Below are 16,153 nucleotides of genomic sequence, written 5' to 3'. Positions count from 1 at the left end.
TAGGTTATTACACTTATTAAGCATGATTTAGAGCTTGGTGATGGGACAAGATTGACAACCATGACTGATATGCAGAAGGTAGTTTGTTCTATCGTATTCATTTATGTTTTTAACTATTTTATTTTTTTTCTATATTCTTATGTCAATTAATTATTTTATATGTTGCTGAAGGATTTTGACACTGTAATTCTACAGTTACCGCCAAATGCAGAATAAAAAATGTGTGTAAGACACATTTTAGCTAACTGGCCTAAAGATTGGAGAGACATTGAAAGAAAGAATTGCTTTTGAAAATGTGCAAGTCAACATATGAGCAAGATTTGAAAAGAAATATAGATCATATGAAGATCTTAGGTGATAAAATTTGTGAAGATCTTCTATGGTATAACATAGAAAAATGGTCCGAGGTTTATTTTGGTACTTCTAATTATTGTGATAGTGTTAAAAATAACATGGTTGAAAGTTTTAAATCATGAATTTTTGGGGCAAGATACAAGACTATTGTCACAATGCTTGAGGAAATAAGACTCAAAGTAATAAGAAAAATATCAGAGTTGAGTCAGTTCTTTGAAACTTGGATAACTGACATTTCACCAATGGCTTTAAAGGTATTTATTGAAAATACTTCAAAATCAATGAAGTGTACCCTTGAATGAAATGGTGAATATGATTTTGAGGTTAAGGACAGTTGGAGTAATACATTTATAGTGCAGCTGAATAATAGAACATGTACTAGTAAATCTTGGATGCTAAAAGGCATACCTTGTTGTCATGCTATAGCTGCACTTCATTTTAGAAGGATGGAGCCTATTAACTATGTTTCACATTGGTATATGAAGGAAACATACCAAAAGACCTATAACTTTTTATTCAGCCATTTGCAGGAATACAAATATGACCACAGTCAACCAACCTTCCTGTTATACCACCTGAAATTAGAAAAATTCTAGGCAGGCCCTCTAAGTGTAGAAGCAAAGAGGAAACTGAGAACAAGATAGGTAAATTATCCAAAAGAGGTGTTGAAATGACCTGCAACACTTGTCATGCAAAAGGTCACAAGGGGGGGCAAAAGTTATAACTGGTAGAGGAAAAGGGACAAGTTCAAGTGTTGGATCTTTTACAGCTCCAAGTCAGACTCAACCAAGCAAGAGCAAGGAAAGAGGATGACCAAAAGGGTCCACAAAATAGGTAAAATTTATCTTGTTAAGTTATTCCTAATTCACCTTAAGTTTTATTGAATTTTGATAATAATTTTACTATTAGCCTATTATAGCTGCTATTGAATTTTGATATCCTTTGTTTACTGTTAGGCTATTACAGCAGCTGCTGCAAATTTGATTGGTGGTATTGAGTGGGGAAGAGGGACTGAAAATAATTAAAGGATTGATGTTTTTGAAGCTAATGTTGATAGTTCCAATGAAAGGGAAAGGGGGACTGGTAAAGGCAGAGGGGTTGTTGCTCTTGCATCTAATGTAGATGGTGCCAATGTAAAGGGGAGAGAGTGATAAAAATATAGGTACTGTTGCTCTATGTCTAATATAGTTGGTGCCACTGGAAGGCGAAAAAGGACTTGTAGGGATAGAGCGATTGTTGCTCCTACTTCAAATATTGTTGGTGTCATTGGAAGGGGTAGAGGGAGTGTTGCTACTACATCAAATATTGATGGTGTTCGTGGAAGAGTAGATGGGTTGTTGATCCTGCATCTAACCTTGGTGGTGTTACTCGTAGGGATCGATGGACAAGTTTTGAAAAATCAAGGATGGTTGGGATGGAGGTTCTACATATACAAAATGGTTTTAAAATCCACAATGTAAGTGCTTGAATAATTTTACACTTTACAATATTCAAGTTATTCATCAAAAGACTAATAATTTTCTTGTTAATGCAGTCTGAAATGCCTTTGAAATCCTCTCTAGTAACTAAAAATTTTGAGCATCATAAACCAAGATCAAGTGTGAAATGTAAAAGAATGCCTCTTTTGTCACCCAACAAGGACTTCAAGAAATGAGAGCACAAAAAAGAATGAAGACAAGTACCAAAGCTGCTGAAATAAATCAATTAAGCCAAACAAGTTCTTCAGTTGTGTAGTGTTTGAACTCTGATTTGTTCCACTAAATTCTGTCATTTATTTGATGTTTGATTTGCTCAAACAATTATATAGTTATGCTTGGATAGATATATTTTTGTAAAACAATTATGCAGATATGACTGTTGTGTGATGTCTATTTTATTTCAAACAATTATGCATCTGTGACTGCATTTTTTGATCTCTTAATTATGCAGATATGACTGAAATATTTTGATATATTATGCAGCTATGATTGCAGTTTTTATTTCAAACAATTATGCAGTTGTGTCACATGAATATTTCTAGCAATACATATAGCCAAGACTGCATCTTTGGTTATATATAATTTGTGTCATTGTCATCCCTTTTTGTGTCTATTTCTGTGTACGTGCAAGTAGAATAACAACATATGAAACTTCAAAAAAGATTTTCTTATGAACTTGCAAATAGAATACAAAAGCAAAGAAGGGATCCGAACAAAGAACTGCATAGATACTTCAAGGATGATTACAAACGAGCTAATGAAATTAAAGGTTGCTATACTCCAAAATCCTAAGGTAACTCCACTGAGTCTTTCTTTACATAGATCATTCTAAACCAATAGCTTATAACTACAATACAACAACAAAACACAATAAATATGAGAAGATTCTCCCTAGTCCTTCCTTTAGCCACGATACTTATCCATTTCTTGTCTTTTTCTTCCATCTTCTCAATCTATTCTTTTAATTTCTTCAATTTGATGTCTACACTAGTATTATCTGGTTTGAATACTTTAGGCTTATCAACTTCTTTGGAAGCTTACATCTTCACAACTTCATTGACTGATGGTGTCGCGCCTTATTTTTCTCGCAAAAAGTGAGATTCGACGTGATCACTCTTTTTGGAGTTGTTTAAAGAAGGAGAGATATGAAGAGTCGTCACCTTACGAATTAAGGTGCATTAGGGCACCGGTCTAGGCTAACTACGAACCTATTTTGTTATTTTGTCTTAGTTCACCAGATATTCGGGTAAGGGTTCAAATTACCTAGAAAGAAAGGTGTTAGGCACCTTTCGAGGTACACAAAGGAGGTTTCCGGCGGAATTCTTTTTTTACGTGGGAATTCTATGTGATCAAATAAAGGTCGCTTTTTATTAACTTAAATGTTGACTAAGTGATAAAGTAATTAACAAACAATCATTTAACTTAATTATTTTAGCTATTAATTATCTAAGTGATAAAATCAATAAAACATGTAAATAAGACAATCGAGGAGAGAGAAATGACATAAATTATGACAAAGGGGACTACTTATGTAATAAACTAACTACCTCAAATAAATAAACATGTAAAGTAAATAAAAGAATAAACAAATATATAAAGTAAATAACAGAATGTCAAATCGAGGAATTGTTTTGGTTTCATTCAGATCAGAACCCCAACTTGTTTAATCTTTATCCGACCCACTGGCTGAATTCTTAAACAAGTAACAATGTCAAATGTCATATAATGTCTCTGGAGATCGTCACTTTCGAATGAATACCCGTCTCACCCCACCTAAGCTGGTTGTCAAATCTAAAGGCGTTCTATGACAAGGATAAAACTAATGTCCTTAGAATACCTGTCGTCCCACTTATCGCCCAAGAGGCATTGGGCTTTGCTAATTCAAATTTGTGGTATAGACAAATAAAGCTATGTTTTTCTAAGACTCAAAACGCGTAACACATTGGACAAGAGGTAGCACATAACAATCTCAAAAATGCCTCTTGATTAATTAAAGTTGGTTAAGGTGATTGACATGCACGACAAACAATTATTTTAATATAATTAGACCCTATAGGCATGATATCTAAGCGAAAAACAATTGTTATTGATTAGAAATAACTGTCAAATTATTTCAAATAATGTTATAAATTGATAAAAAGGCTGAAGTAAGGTAAAGATGTTGGGGTGTGATACCCATTGAGTTATTATGCAAGACATGTTAACTAGTCAGGGTATAAGAAATTAACAAAAATGTTGAAACTATATTAACATGCTAAGGAACACAATGATGTACTTAATATAGTATTTAACATTTCGAAAATGCACAAAAGTCTACTTTTAAACATGCTGGCAATTGTGTTAGTGCGTAGGAAGTTCATATTGACATGCTGAAAAATGCAATAACATGTTGAAAATACCTAAAACCTAATACTTAACATGCTGAAAATTATGTTAATAGTGCAGGAATTTCATATTAATATGCTGAAAAATACAATAACATGTTGAAAATGCCTAAAACCTAATACTTAACATGCTGAAAATTATGTTAATAGTTCAGGAATCTCATATTAATATGCAGGAAAATATAATAACATGCAAAAATTCAATGTTTACATGTTCTAAAAAACTTTAACATGCTGAAACTGTATTAATACATAGCAGTTTTATGTTAATCATGCTGAAGATGTATTAACATACTTAGATTTGTGTTTACATGCGACGACATAATTAATTCTAGTGTTAAATATGCAAAAATTTAATCATTAAAATGCTTAACATATTAATGTGTTTAAATTGTGTTGGAATGCTAAAACATGCAATGACACATTAAAATCGCTTAGGCCTAACGTTTAACACGCCAAAAAATATATTAACCCACTTGGATTTAATTTAATATGTTTAACATGATGAAAATGTATTAACATGCTTAAATCTAATTTAACATGCTAACGATCATGCTTAAAGTCAATTTAATATGCTAACATGCTAAAATCATGCTTAAAGTCACTTTAATGTGTTGACATGCTAAAAACATATTAATATGCTTAATGGGGTACTTGGACTTAGATTGGTTGGGCATTGTATATGGGATAGGAAGGATTTGAGAATTGCGGGTGCATTTGGTATGATGGAGCTTGGTATGGCCTTTGTAGTGGGTAGGGGCATTTAAGTATGGCATTGGAGTTTGTGGATAAGGTGGAGGGGATGGAGCAAAGGTTTGATAACTCGAGGCGCTCTCAAAAGGCGGGGCCGCCATCACAGCCCCTACCTCTTTCTTCTTTTTGTTCTTCACAGCTCCTCCAGATTGAGCATTCAAGTGGATGATGATACTATTTTTGAGACAATCTTCAAACATTTCTCCTATTTGGATGATCTCAGAGAAACTCTTATCCATAACTGTTAACAGTTTATCAAGGTATTGTGGTTCTTGGGCCTTAACAAAGTATTCTTTCATTTGTTGTTCTTCGACTGGAGGCCTAGCCCTTGTAGCTTCAGCCCTCCATCTCATAGCATACTCTCGAAAGGAACTATTAGGTTTCTTCCTCAATGTCTGCATGTAAGACCAACTGGGAGCATTGTTTATGTTGTATCCGAATTTTCAATAAAACTGGAGGCCATGTTAAGCCATCCAGCCCACTTTTTACATCTTGTTCAATATACCACGTGAGAGCCTCTCCCGTGAGACTTCTCATGAATAACTTCATTCTGATCTTTTTATTCTTCCCTACCCTTTCCAATTTATCATAATACAAATGGAGGTGTGCCTTGGGGTCCCCGATCCCATTGTACATCTCGAACTTGGGAGGCTTGTTTCCCTCCGATAGTTCCACGTCAGGATGAATGCACAGATCCTCATAGTTAAGACCTTTCATTCCTTTTCTTCTCTCTAATTATCTCAGCCTCTCAACTACGGCCTATATTGTGTAGTCATTATATGGAGTCTCAAATGCGGGTTGAGAACAAGTGGGTGGAAGGGTTTCAACATAAATGGGGTTCAAGTATGGCTACCGAATGCGTGATGGTGATATAAGTTTGGATTCTGGGGTTTTTGTGGAGAGAGATAAGAAGAGTTCTTAGGATCTTGAAAATAGTGGGTAGGCACATATGACGGAGTTGGGGTATTTTGGTTGTTTGGGATGGGATTTGGGAGGCTTTGCACATATGCAGAATTTGAGGCTGAGGAGCAGACATTGGAAGGTTAGGGACACTTTGGGACTTTGGTATGGCATAGCTATCAACTTGTGACTCAAGAGTATTCAGATTAAGAGACAGTTTGGCCAGATTGCGCACTTTCCCCAGTTCCCCTTGTAACTCCAGAATCCTTTGCTCCATTTTTAGTATTATTTTGTTTTACCCAACAACACTATCTCCTTCGGAACTAGCTCCCTCTTTATCCATCGCTTGTTTGCCTTTGAGACTTAGAGGAAGAGGATGAGTAGCAGGAGGAGCCCCTTTTGAACGGGTGTGATAGGCCAGGATGCACAAATCAACCTATGGGGGGCAAACAAAACAAAACAAAAACAGCAAAGGTGAAGAAATTAGTGTGTTAGTGATATAAAGGAATGAATCAGATTAACAAATAGCAAGCACATTGTTCGACGTTTCCTCTTTTGGGAGCCCCTTTTGAGCCAGAGGTAGGCTTTCCGCTGTTTGAGAGATAATTATGCCACAAAATGATGTCATTTGCTCATAAATAAAACCCCACAAGAAATTAAACTTTATTTCATTTGAATTGTCTCAAAATTGTAGAAAAACAAATACAAAAATGTCTGAAAAATGAATGCTAAACTAAATTCTGAACACATCCTCTTCTTGTTCCTCTTTCTTGTATGCCTCCAAGGCTTTATCAAAGTGGTGGCAGCTGGTCGCGAGATAAGACAATGCCATCCTTCCTCCCATGTCTAAGCAGTCCTTACATTGTTTATCAAATTCATCACGGAGTTCTTGAACTTTTTCTTCAACGGTCAAGGCACGGTAATTCCAAAACTTTAGCTCTTTACCCATATGGGCAATCTCTTTTGCATTATCCATAAGTATCTGGCAGTGGAGTGCTTCGGATTCCAAAGTTTTCTTCTTAAACTTGTGGTAAAAAACTTATGCCTCAGCTTCCTTGTCGTTGACATGCTTACCTCTTTTGATGCCTAGGGTCACTCTGTTTTCCAAGTTGGCGTGCAATCATTCAATATAGCCCACTGTGTAGCCCACATTGTATCTATCTAGCTCAATGCTCTTCTCGTCCAGGTGAGTCCTTTTGCCTCAAATCTTGGCAAGCCTATTGACATTTGGGATCTTATTGTCTTCATAGTCCACTCGGTGCGCATCCATGTTGGCAACCTTTGGGATTATCTGTTTTCTTCCTGCTTGCCTCATTACTCTAGCAGGAGCATATGGTTGCAGCCCATGAAGTCCAATAAAAACCAGGTAGACATAATGTTAGTTGTAAATCACGAAGTCCGTGCTAGGAAACCATTGAAATATCCATTGTACGGAGTCTTCAATCAGGGTACCCAACATTTGTCCCCACTTTTCTACCTCGTTTGGCCGTTTGATCTTTTTGATCCCCAATATGACTCGGGTATCATGTTTAGTGATATTGTCGATTCCGACCGACCTATACATGCTTTTCACACCACGGATTTTCTGAAGATGCTCAATCAACCACAACTGCAACAATAAATTGCACCTCTCAAAACGTTTGGCCCTATTTTTACAACAGCCAAGGGACCGGTAGATGTCTGCCACTATCATAGGTACAATCGTAAAAGACCCTTTTTCAATTCCTTTGCATAAGACATCGGTTATGTTAATCAGACGAGTATGTGACTCTTCTTCCGCTATATTTAGGAAGACTATCGTCTTAGGAAGTAGACAATAAATGCAAAGATTCGTTTACTTTCCCAGGAGTTGGGGTCAGAACCCTCTGCTACATACGTTTCTTTTCCTTTCTTGTGGCCGAACCTATCAGCAATGTAACTGCCGGGAATTTTCGACCTTATCACATATGCTACCAGTCTACTGCTGTGAAGACCCAATTTCATTGGCTTCTTCTAGAGTGATGTTTTTGGGGATGATGACCTCAACCCGCTTTCACCTCATTGATGATGACACACCCTTGTTTTCCATATACCCTCCAATTTCTTCGAGGAGCGGGGTCATTTCTACGTCTTCAAACCTAAACACTGATCTTGTCTCATCCCAAAATGCAGTGTTAGCTTCGATGAGTTCTCGAGACGGGGTGATTTGCATGAGGGATGACAAGCTTCCCAATACCTTCTTTACCATACCTTGTCCATAGTAACCTAAGTCCATCCATCAATGCTTCTTGTGTGGTGGCATACACCAGACCATGTTAAACCTTGGATAAGCAGTTAGAATGGCCATTGGATCTGCAAAACAAAGTGTTAGCCTACCCTACCCCCAAAGAGCAAATGACATCATTCAAACATAGTTATCTCTCAAAATGCACATAAATAGTGAGGCATTCTTTTTCGGGATTATAGAACCCCTCAGAACTTAGGGACAGGCTTTTTAACATACATCTTAGGTTTTTGAAGATGTTTATTCCTTAGTAAAGGGATAAACGGTTAGGTTTAAGGAATACGAGTGGTTTTGACAAAGTTTCCTCAAGCGGACAACTTGAGAGTGGGAAAGCTTGTGGCTGTCAACGCACCGCTGATCGACCAATCCACAAGGCATTTTTTGGAAGGTGGTTTAGGAAAGAATGTTTGTGTACCCAAGCAATTGTTCGAAAAGAAAAATAAAAAAAGTTCCAATTGGAGGAAAGTATGAGCGGAATGCCAGTTATATAAAATGGTAACACATAGCACATAGCAAAATACAATAACATATTTAGAAATATGAAAGTAAATGAACATTAAAGCACATAGCCAACAAAATGGGGAAAAGGGGAAGGAATAGACATGGAGAAATATGAATAATACGTAAAAGGGATAGGAGCAGGGACTAACATGTGAAAAATAAATCATGATTAAAATAAATAATAAAGGGGAAAGGGACAAGGATAATTACGAAAAAACAAAACCAAGAAAATAATAGAAATCTGCATAAAATACAAACTCGTAATGGTTGGAACCTAAGATCCCCAACGAAGTTGCCATTCTATCGCACCCTATTTTTCTCACAAAAAGTGGGATTCGACGTGACCACTTTTTTGGGATTGTTTAAAGAAGGGGAGATGTGAAGAGGCACCACCTAATGAATTAAGGTGCGTTAGGGCACCGGTCCAGGCTAATTGCGACCCTATTTTGTTATTTTGCCTTAGTTCACCAGAAATTTGAGTAAGGGTTCAAATTAACTCAAAAGGAAGGTGTTAGGCACCTTTCGAGGTCTACAAAGGTGGTTCCCGGCCGAATTCATATTTTACGTGGGAATTCTATGTGATCAAATAAAGGTCGCTTTTTATTAACTTAAATATTGACCAAGTGATAAAGTAATTAACAAACAATCATTTAACTTAATTATTTTAGCTATTAATTATCTAAGTGATAAAATCAGTAAAACATGTAAATAAGACAAGCAAGGTGAGAGAAATGACATAAATTATAACAAAGGGAACTGCTTATGTAATAAATTAACTGTCCCAAATAAATAAACATGTAAAGTAAATAAAAGAATAAATAAATATATAAAGTAAATAACAGAACGTCAAATTGAGGAATTGTTTTGGTTTCATTCGGATCAGAACCCCAACTTGTTTAATCCTTATCTGACCCACTGGCCGAATTCTTAAGCAAGTAACAATGTTAAATATCATGTAATGTCTCTAGAGATCATCACTTCCGAATGACTACCCGTTTCACCCCACCTAGGCTAGTTGTCAAATCTAAAAGCGTTCTATGACAAGGATAAAACTAACGTCCTTAGAATACCTATCATCCCACTTATCGCCCAAGAAGCATTGGGCTTTGCTAATTCGGGTTTGTGGTCTAGACAAATAAAATTATATTTTCCTAAGACTCAAAGCACGTAACACATTGGACAAGAGGTAGCACGTAACAATCTCAAAAATGCCTCTTGATTAATTAAAATTGGTTAAGGTGATTGACATGCACGACAAGCAATTATTTCATTATAATTAGACCCTATAGGCATGATATCTAAGCGAGAAGCAATTGTTATTGATGAGAAATAACTATCAAATTATTTCAAACAATGTTATAAATTGATAAAAATGCTGAAGTAAGGTAAAGATGTTGGGGAGTGATACCCATTACGTTATTATGCAAGACATGTTAACTGGTGATAATGTAAGAAATTAACAAAAATGTTGAAACTATATTAACATGCTAAGGAACATAATGACGTACTTAATATACTATTTAACATGTTGAAAATGCTCAAAAACCTACTTTTAAATATGCTGGCAATTGTGTTAGTGCGTAGGAATTTCATATTGACATGCTGAAAAATGCAATAACATGTTGAAAATGCCTAAAACCTAATACTTAACATGCTGAAAATTATGTTAATAGTGCAGGAATTGTTTATTAATATGCTGAAAAATGCAATAACATGCTGAAAATTATGTTAATAGTGCAGGAATTTCATATTAATATGCTGGAAAATGCAATAACATGCAGAAATTGAATGTTAACACGTTCTAAAAAACTTTAACATGTTGAAACTGTATTAATATGCAGTGATTTTATTTTAATCATGCTGAAAATGTATTAACATACTTAGATTTGTGTTTACATGCTAAAACATGCGACAGCATAATTAATTCTAGTGTAATATACAGAAATGCAGAAATTTAATCGTTAACATGTTTAACATATTAACGTGTTTAAATTGTGTTGGAATGCTAAAACATGCAATGACATATTAAAATCACTTAGGCCTAATGTTTAACATGCCGAAAAATATATTAACCCGCTTGAATTTAATTTAATATGATTAACATGCTAAAAATACATTAACATGCTTAAATCTAATTTAATATGCTAACATGCTAAAGATCATGCTTAAAGTCAATTTAATATGCTAACGTGTTAAAATCATGCTTAAAGTCACTTTAATGTGCTGACATGCTAAAAATATATTAATATGCTTAATGTCAATTTAATTTAGTATGTCGGTTTTAGTTAAATCAAGAATTCTAAGCGGATCAATTAATAAACCGTAAATTAAGTGTCTAAACGATTCATGCGTTAATAAATCTTAGGATTGTGTGCCTAAATGATCCACGTAGCACTTAACACATAAAACCTAAGTTGTGCTTATCCATGCTATTCATAGAGCACGTAAGTCTCCGCCCCCGAGCAGTCCCCCAAATTTATTATTACAATAATAATATTTTTACAATACAGATGAATAAAGATGAGGCTATAAAACTAGTAAAGAAAAGGAAATTAAAATAAACGACCCCTCCCAAATTTTGGTGACTCTTCAAATAATTCCGACTTGTCAAATGTAAAGCAACAACATGGCAAATACGGAGGCAAATGAAGATACTATGGCATGATTCTATACACAAAATGACCAAACAACGACATGATAAACATAACATAAAAGAGTCCCTATGAACATGCTTTCTAACACATTAAAGCATTCAATGAACAAATAAGTAATTAAATTACATCGTTTAGATACTTACTGGTGAGCAGCAATAAAGAAATAATAAGAATAACAAAGCCAAGCACTTGTAAGAATAATATGCAAGGTACTTCCAGTAAGCCTCGAAGAAAACCAAAGAACTCTTAAAATATATAATTGCATTGTATTAAAATAGCTGCTAGTTCTTTTTGTTTTAGAGAGTAAAAGCAGAGATGGTGGACTATCACTGTTGTCCCCTAATTGAAAAGAGGATCTGTTTATATAGTGAAAGGATTGTGAGTTGAAAGGAAAGAAAATACGTAAGAGTCAATTAGCAAAAACAAAAAAAGAAAAAAAAAAGATATTCCAAAAATCAATCAGAATCAATTAAGGAAGAAAGGAATATTTGATGAAATCAATCAATGGAGTTTTCCATAAATATAAAAATCACACTTATAATACCAAATTCAGTCAAAGCAAATAAAAGAAAAATATCCATTCCAATCGGACGCACAAATTATGTATTTACCATAAATAGGCATATGAAATATGTCTGATGTTATGAGAAAGGACTGCTAAAAATAAAAAATAAAAAGACAGTTAATCACATAAGAATATTCCTTAATCACAAAACGTTAATTATGCATCTAATTCAAATTATCAAAATTATATACGCAATCAGTTTCATAATATTCAGTCAAGAGTAAAAATGAGATCAAACATTTTTCGCAAACACTAAGTGTGCAGCTTCTGAAATAAATTTTTCATCAATGTCAAACAAATCAAACAGAATACAATTCGCAAGCAAGAATAATGATTTCAAGAGTTGAAAAATAACCAGCAACTTATTTTGACTTTTAAGGACAAAATTAAGCGTCACCAACTTCATATATGTGAGAATCTAAACATATCAGTAAACCCAAATCACAGAAATCAATATCAAAATCAAGAACATCAGCCAAGTTTAGTCGATTTCATATCACGAAAAATAAGATTAAAACAAAGACTAATATAACATTAATAATAGACGAAATCTGTGATGATTTCTAAAAATCAAACATAGTCAGAGAGGTTACCAAGCTATACCTCACCGGTCATCACCTCCGGTAAGGCAAATAGAATAAACTCGTGGCTGCATGGTCGTGCAGCGGTGGCAGAAAAAGGGTTTTAAAGCTGATTCGGTAGAGGGTTTTTGACTGGCTGGTGGTGAAGATGTAGAGAATGGAACGGTGGTGCGGCTCTGGTTGCTGACTGACAGTAAGGGTGGAGAGGGTGAGCAGCGGGTCACTGGCGATGGTGGCGGCTGGTGTGGCGGCGGTGTTGACTGGTGGTGCGGTTGGTGTTGAAGCTGGTTCATCTAACGAGGGAGGCGTGGAGGACGAGTGAGAGGAAGGCCGGCGATGGAACAACGACAGCGCTATCACCGACGATATGGAGTTTTTTTTATTTTTTAAGAGATGAAGAGGGAAAAGAGAGGGGAGAGGAAAGGCTGAACGAGAGGGGGAGTCGTGGCTGGCTGGTTTGCTAGTGCGTTCACCAGCCATGGTGGCCGTGGCGGTTTCATTAGAGAAGGAGGGGAAAGGTAGAGAGAGAAAGTGGAAGGAGATGAAAATATAGCTGTTGAGGTGGGGAGTGGGGGGTATTAGGGTTAGGTTTGGTTTAAAAGGAAGAAAAATGGAAATTTTGATCTCAAAAGTTGGATCAGTTTTGATCGACAACTAAGATTTCAAAGATTGAGAATTTGATCAAAACTTGAATAAAAGTTTAAATTGAGTCACAAATTGGCTGTAATTATAATAAATTGAATAAAATTAGGCTAAAATTATTATATTTTGGTAAAAATTGGGTCAGAAAATAAATAAATCAAATAAGCTGATTTAATTTAGGATGTTATTTAAATAATAGTAGTAATAATAATAATAAATAATAATAATAATACATATAATAATAATAATAATAAATATAATAATAAAAAATAGACAATGTATTTGTAAATTGTGAGTGCATATTTACAGAAAAATGATAAAGTTATGTAAGTTATTATATTATAATTAATAAATTATAAAAAATGATAACAAAAAATAATAAAATAATTTGCATGTATTTTTGAAATCATGAATGTGACACGTAATTATTCTTTTGATATTAAAATAATACGTGAAAATATTGATGTTGAAAATTAATAATTTTAATAAAATAACAGCCTAAGAGAGGTATAGGGGGGTCAAAATTGGGTTTCAACAGATGGTTGCATGATTTGATGACAAGATTCCACTAAATTCTCAAACTCACCTAACTTTTCTATTGGTTTAGGAATTACAAATTTGAACCTCGGATCAATATCTTCTTTGTCCCTCCAACACCAAAAGTCACAAGATCTTGGATCCTTCAACAATTTAAACAAAGGGTTAGTGTTCAATTGAATATACAAGAATAATAAAAAGAGAAAAATTTCAGATATTTACCCCATAATAAGGACATGTCCAATATCTTCTGTCGGGATTAAATGAAGTCCAAAATGTTTTCAAATGAACTACAAAACCATGATTGCAACGAACTTCTTGGTTCAAAGCAAAATCATTCTCTTTCATACAAATCTTAGACAAATTAATCAATTTTATGGTGTGCTACAAAATAATTCAGTCCACAAAGTCCAGAATAAAAAATGACAAGAAAATCCACATAAATAAAAGAAGAAGGAATTTACCCTTTTCATAGGAATAAGAGATGAATGGAGAAATCAGAAAGGGAAACAAAAGATAAAGGAAAAATAAGAGAAAATTAACGAAAATAATGAAATAAAGGTCTTATTTTTTAAGCAATTTCAAATCAAATTAAGGTTTGAGTTGATTGAAGACGAAGGAGGAGAGGAGTTAGGATTTTCAACATTGGGATTAAGGGATTGGGTTTTTAAAGGAAAAGAAGATGACCATTTTTTAAAAAAAAATTAATTTGGGTCAAGTTAAGAGCTTAACGCGCCTTATTTGGCTGTGTTACACGTGCCTTGATCTAAGCCACGAAGGGAGAAAAATAATATTCTTTAAAGTTCATAAGGGATAAATAATTACAAGATAAGTTTAAGTGTTAAAGTAAATTTTCGTGATAAATTTAGGGGTAACTATATATTTCCTCTAAAAAGAATCATCGTATAATTTAATTTATTTTCTATCAGATTCGACAATTGCTTTTTCACATTTTCAATCGTGGTCTCGCTCAATCTTGATGTCCATATTCGGCCTGGAAGGATAGAGTTTAGATTTAAAAAAAATTAAAATATTATTCTTATTTATAAGTGAACAAGCAAGGACCAACACAACATTTCTTGATTGTACTAAAGGTAGTATAAGTTGTACATCAAGCAAGGACCAATACAACATTTTTTTATTGTACTAAAGGAGGTATAAGTTTTACATTAAATTTGAATTTATTTTATTGGTAAACGAACATGTGTCTATTTTTGCTTCAATTCATATGTTACTTTTGCAATATCTCTTTCTATTTTCATCTCCTTCATACTTTTGAGATTTCTCTCTCATCCTCTACTAAAATTCCATCTATTTTCTCAATTTTTCTTTATTTAGTGAGTGATTCTATTGTGTCCTAGCTTGACGATGAGGAAATGATGGACTATTGAATCTAATAAAATTTTATGAACATAAAAGTCATGCTACGGTGAGACTCTGCAGTTTTCTCTATGTCCTTCTGCTTTATTTTTCATTTTAGTTAGTGTTTTTAAGAAATTTGATTTAATCACATCTCAAATTTTCTCTTTCTTCATATTTTATTGATTGATCTTATACATGCACTTAATTATTTGTTCAAATACTTTTGTGAAATATTTATGCTTTGTTGGTCACTGAACGCACTGATTTTCGAATTAAAGAAAAGTTAGTAATGAAAAAGAAAGAAATTCTCTGTTACTAAGGTATTTGTTGAAATTTTCAAGATAAACTCCATTTTTTCTTAAGAGTTCTATTACTCAAACATCTGTCATTTAGCTCAATCCTTGAAAATGAAATTACACAAACTTAGTTATACATAAAAGGACTCTTAAAAAAAAAGTAATAATATTTTATTCAACATTGTCTTCGTGTTATGCATAATACGACATTGACTTAAAAGAAGTAAAGTCTAAAGTCTTTCAGTTTGAATAATAAAATCTTCAAGAACTACACACACTAACACCACCACATAGCACCCACAGTATATGTGTTGATGTCTAAAAGAACTATATTCCATTTATGTTTGACTTGTGATTAGTAATATAAATAATTGAATAGAACTGAAGCTTCCTACTTGTTTCCTGTTAAATGAGGGATCATTATTTTCTATATAAGACTACAATAGTTGGCAGTTAAACGTTACTTACTATCAATGTTTTTCAGGTAATTCATAGTATAGAGTATTAATTATTGGCAGCACTGGAAAATTGGAATTTGATGCTAAAGAAACAAAATATCGATCAGGATAGTGATGACAGCTCTGAGTTTCCAGCTAGGGAGTCTAAGCGCGAACGTCCTTCTACTGCGTATGTTGCTTGATTTTTCTATCTTTCAACTATTTTTTGTTTGTGAATATGAGTTGCATTATTCTAATTAGCGGTTTTATCCTCTTAAAAGCTCAAATCTCTTATTTGTTGCAACAGAAGGCAAAGAAAAGGTTGGGAGTATGGCTTTGAGTAAAAGAACTCTGTGGATCATGCTGAACAGCTACTGGCTTAGAAGGGGCTCGAGGCACCGCCTCTTGATTTTTTTTTCACTTCGGAAGATTATGGTTGTATATGA

The 16,153-nt window shown here is 34.1% G+C and overlaps 1 long non-coding RNA gene across 1 annotated transcript; it reads left to right on the top strand.

The window, feature by feature from the left end:
* Positions 1–1,315: 1,315 nt before the first annotated feature.
* LOC107852905 lies at positions 1,316–2,267 on the top strand. Its single transcript, XR_001669586.2, has 2 exons — positions 1,316–1,810; positions 1,889–2,267. It is a non-coding gene; the product is annotated as an uncharacterized LOC107852905 (long non-coding RNA).
* The last annotated feature ends 13,886 nt before the right edge of the window (positions 2,268–16,153 follow it).

This window comes from Capsicum annuum, chromosome 10, assembly GCF_002878395.1.
Source record: "Capsicum annuum cultivar UCD-10X-F1 chromosome 10, UCD10Xv1.1, whole genome shotgun sequence".
Classification (NCBI taxonomy): domain Eukaryota; kingdom Viridiplantae; phylum Streptophyta; class Magnoliopsida; order Solanales; family Solanaceae; genus Capsicum; species Capsicum annuum.
This window is presented reverse-complemented; position numbering and strand designations above follow the sequence as displayed.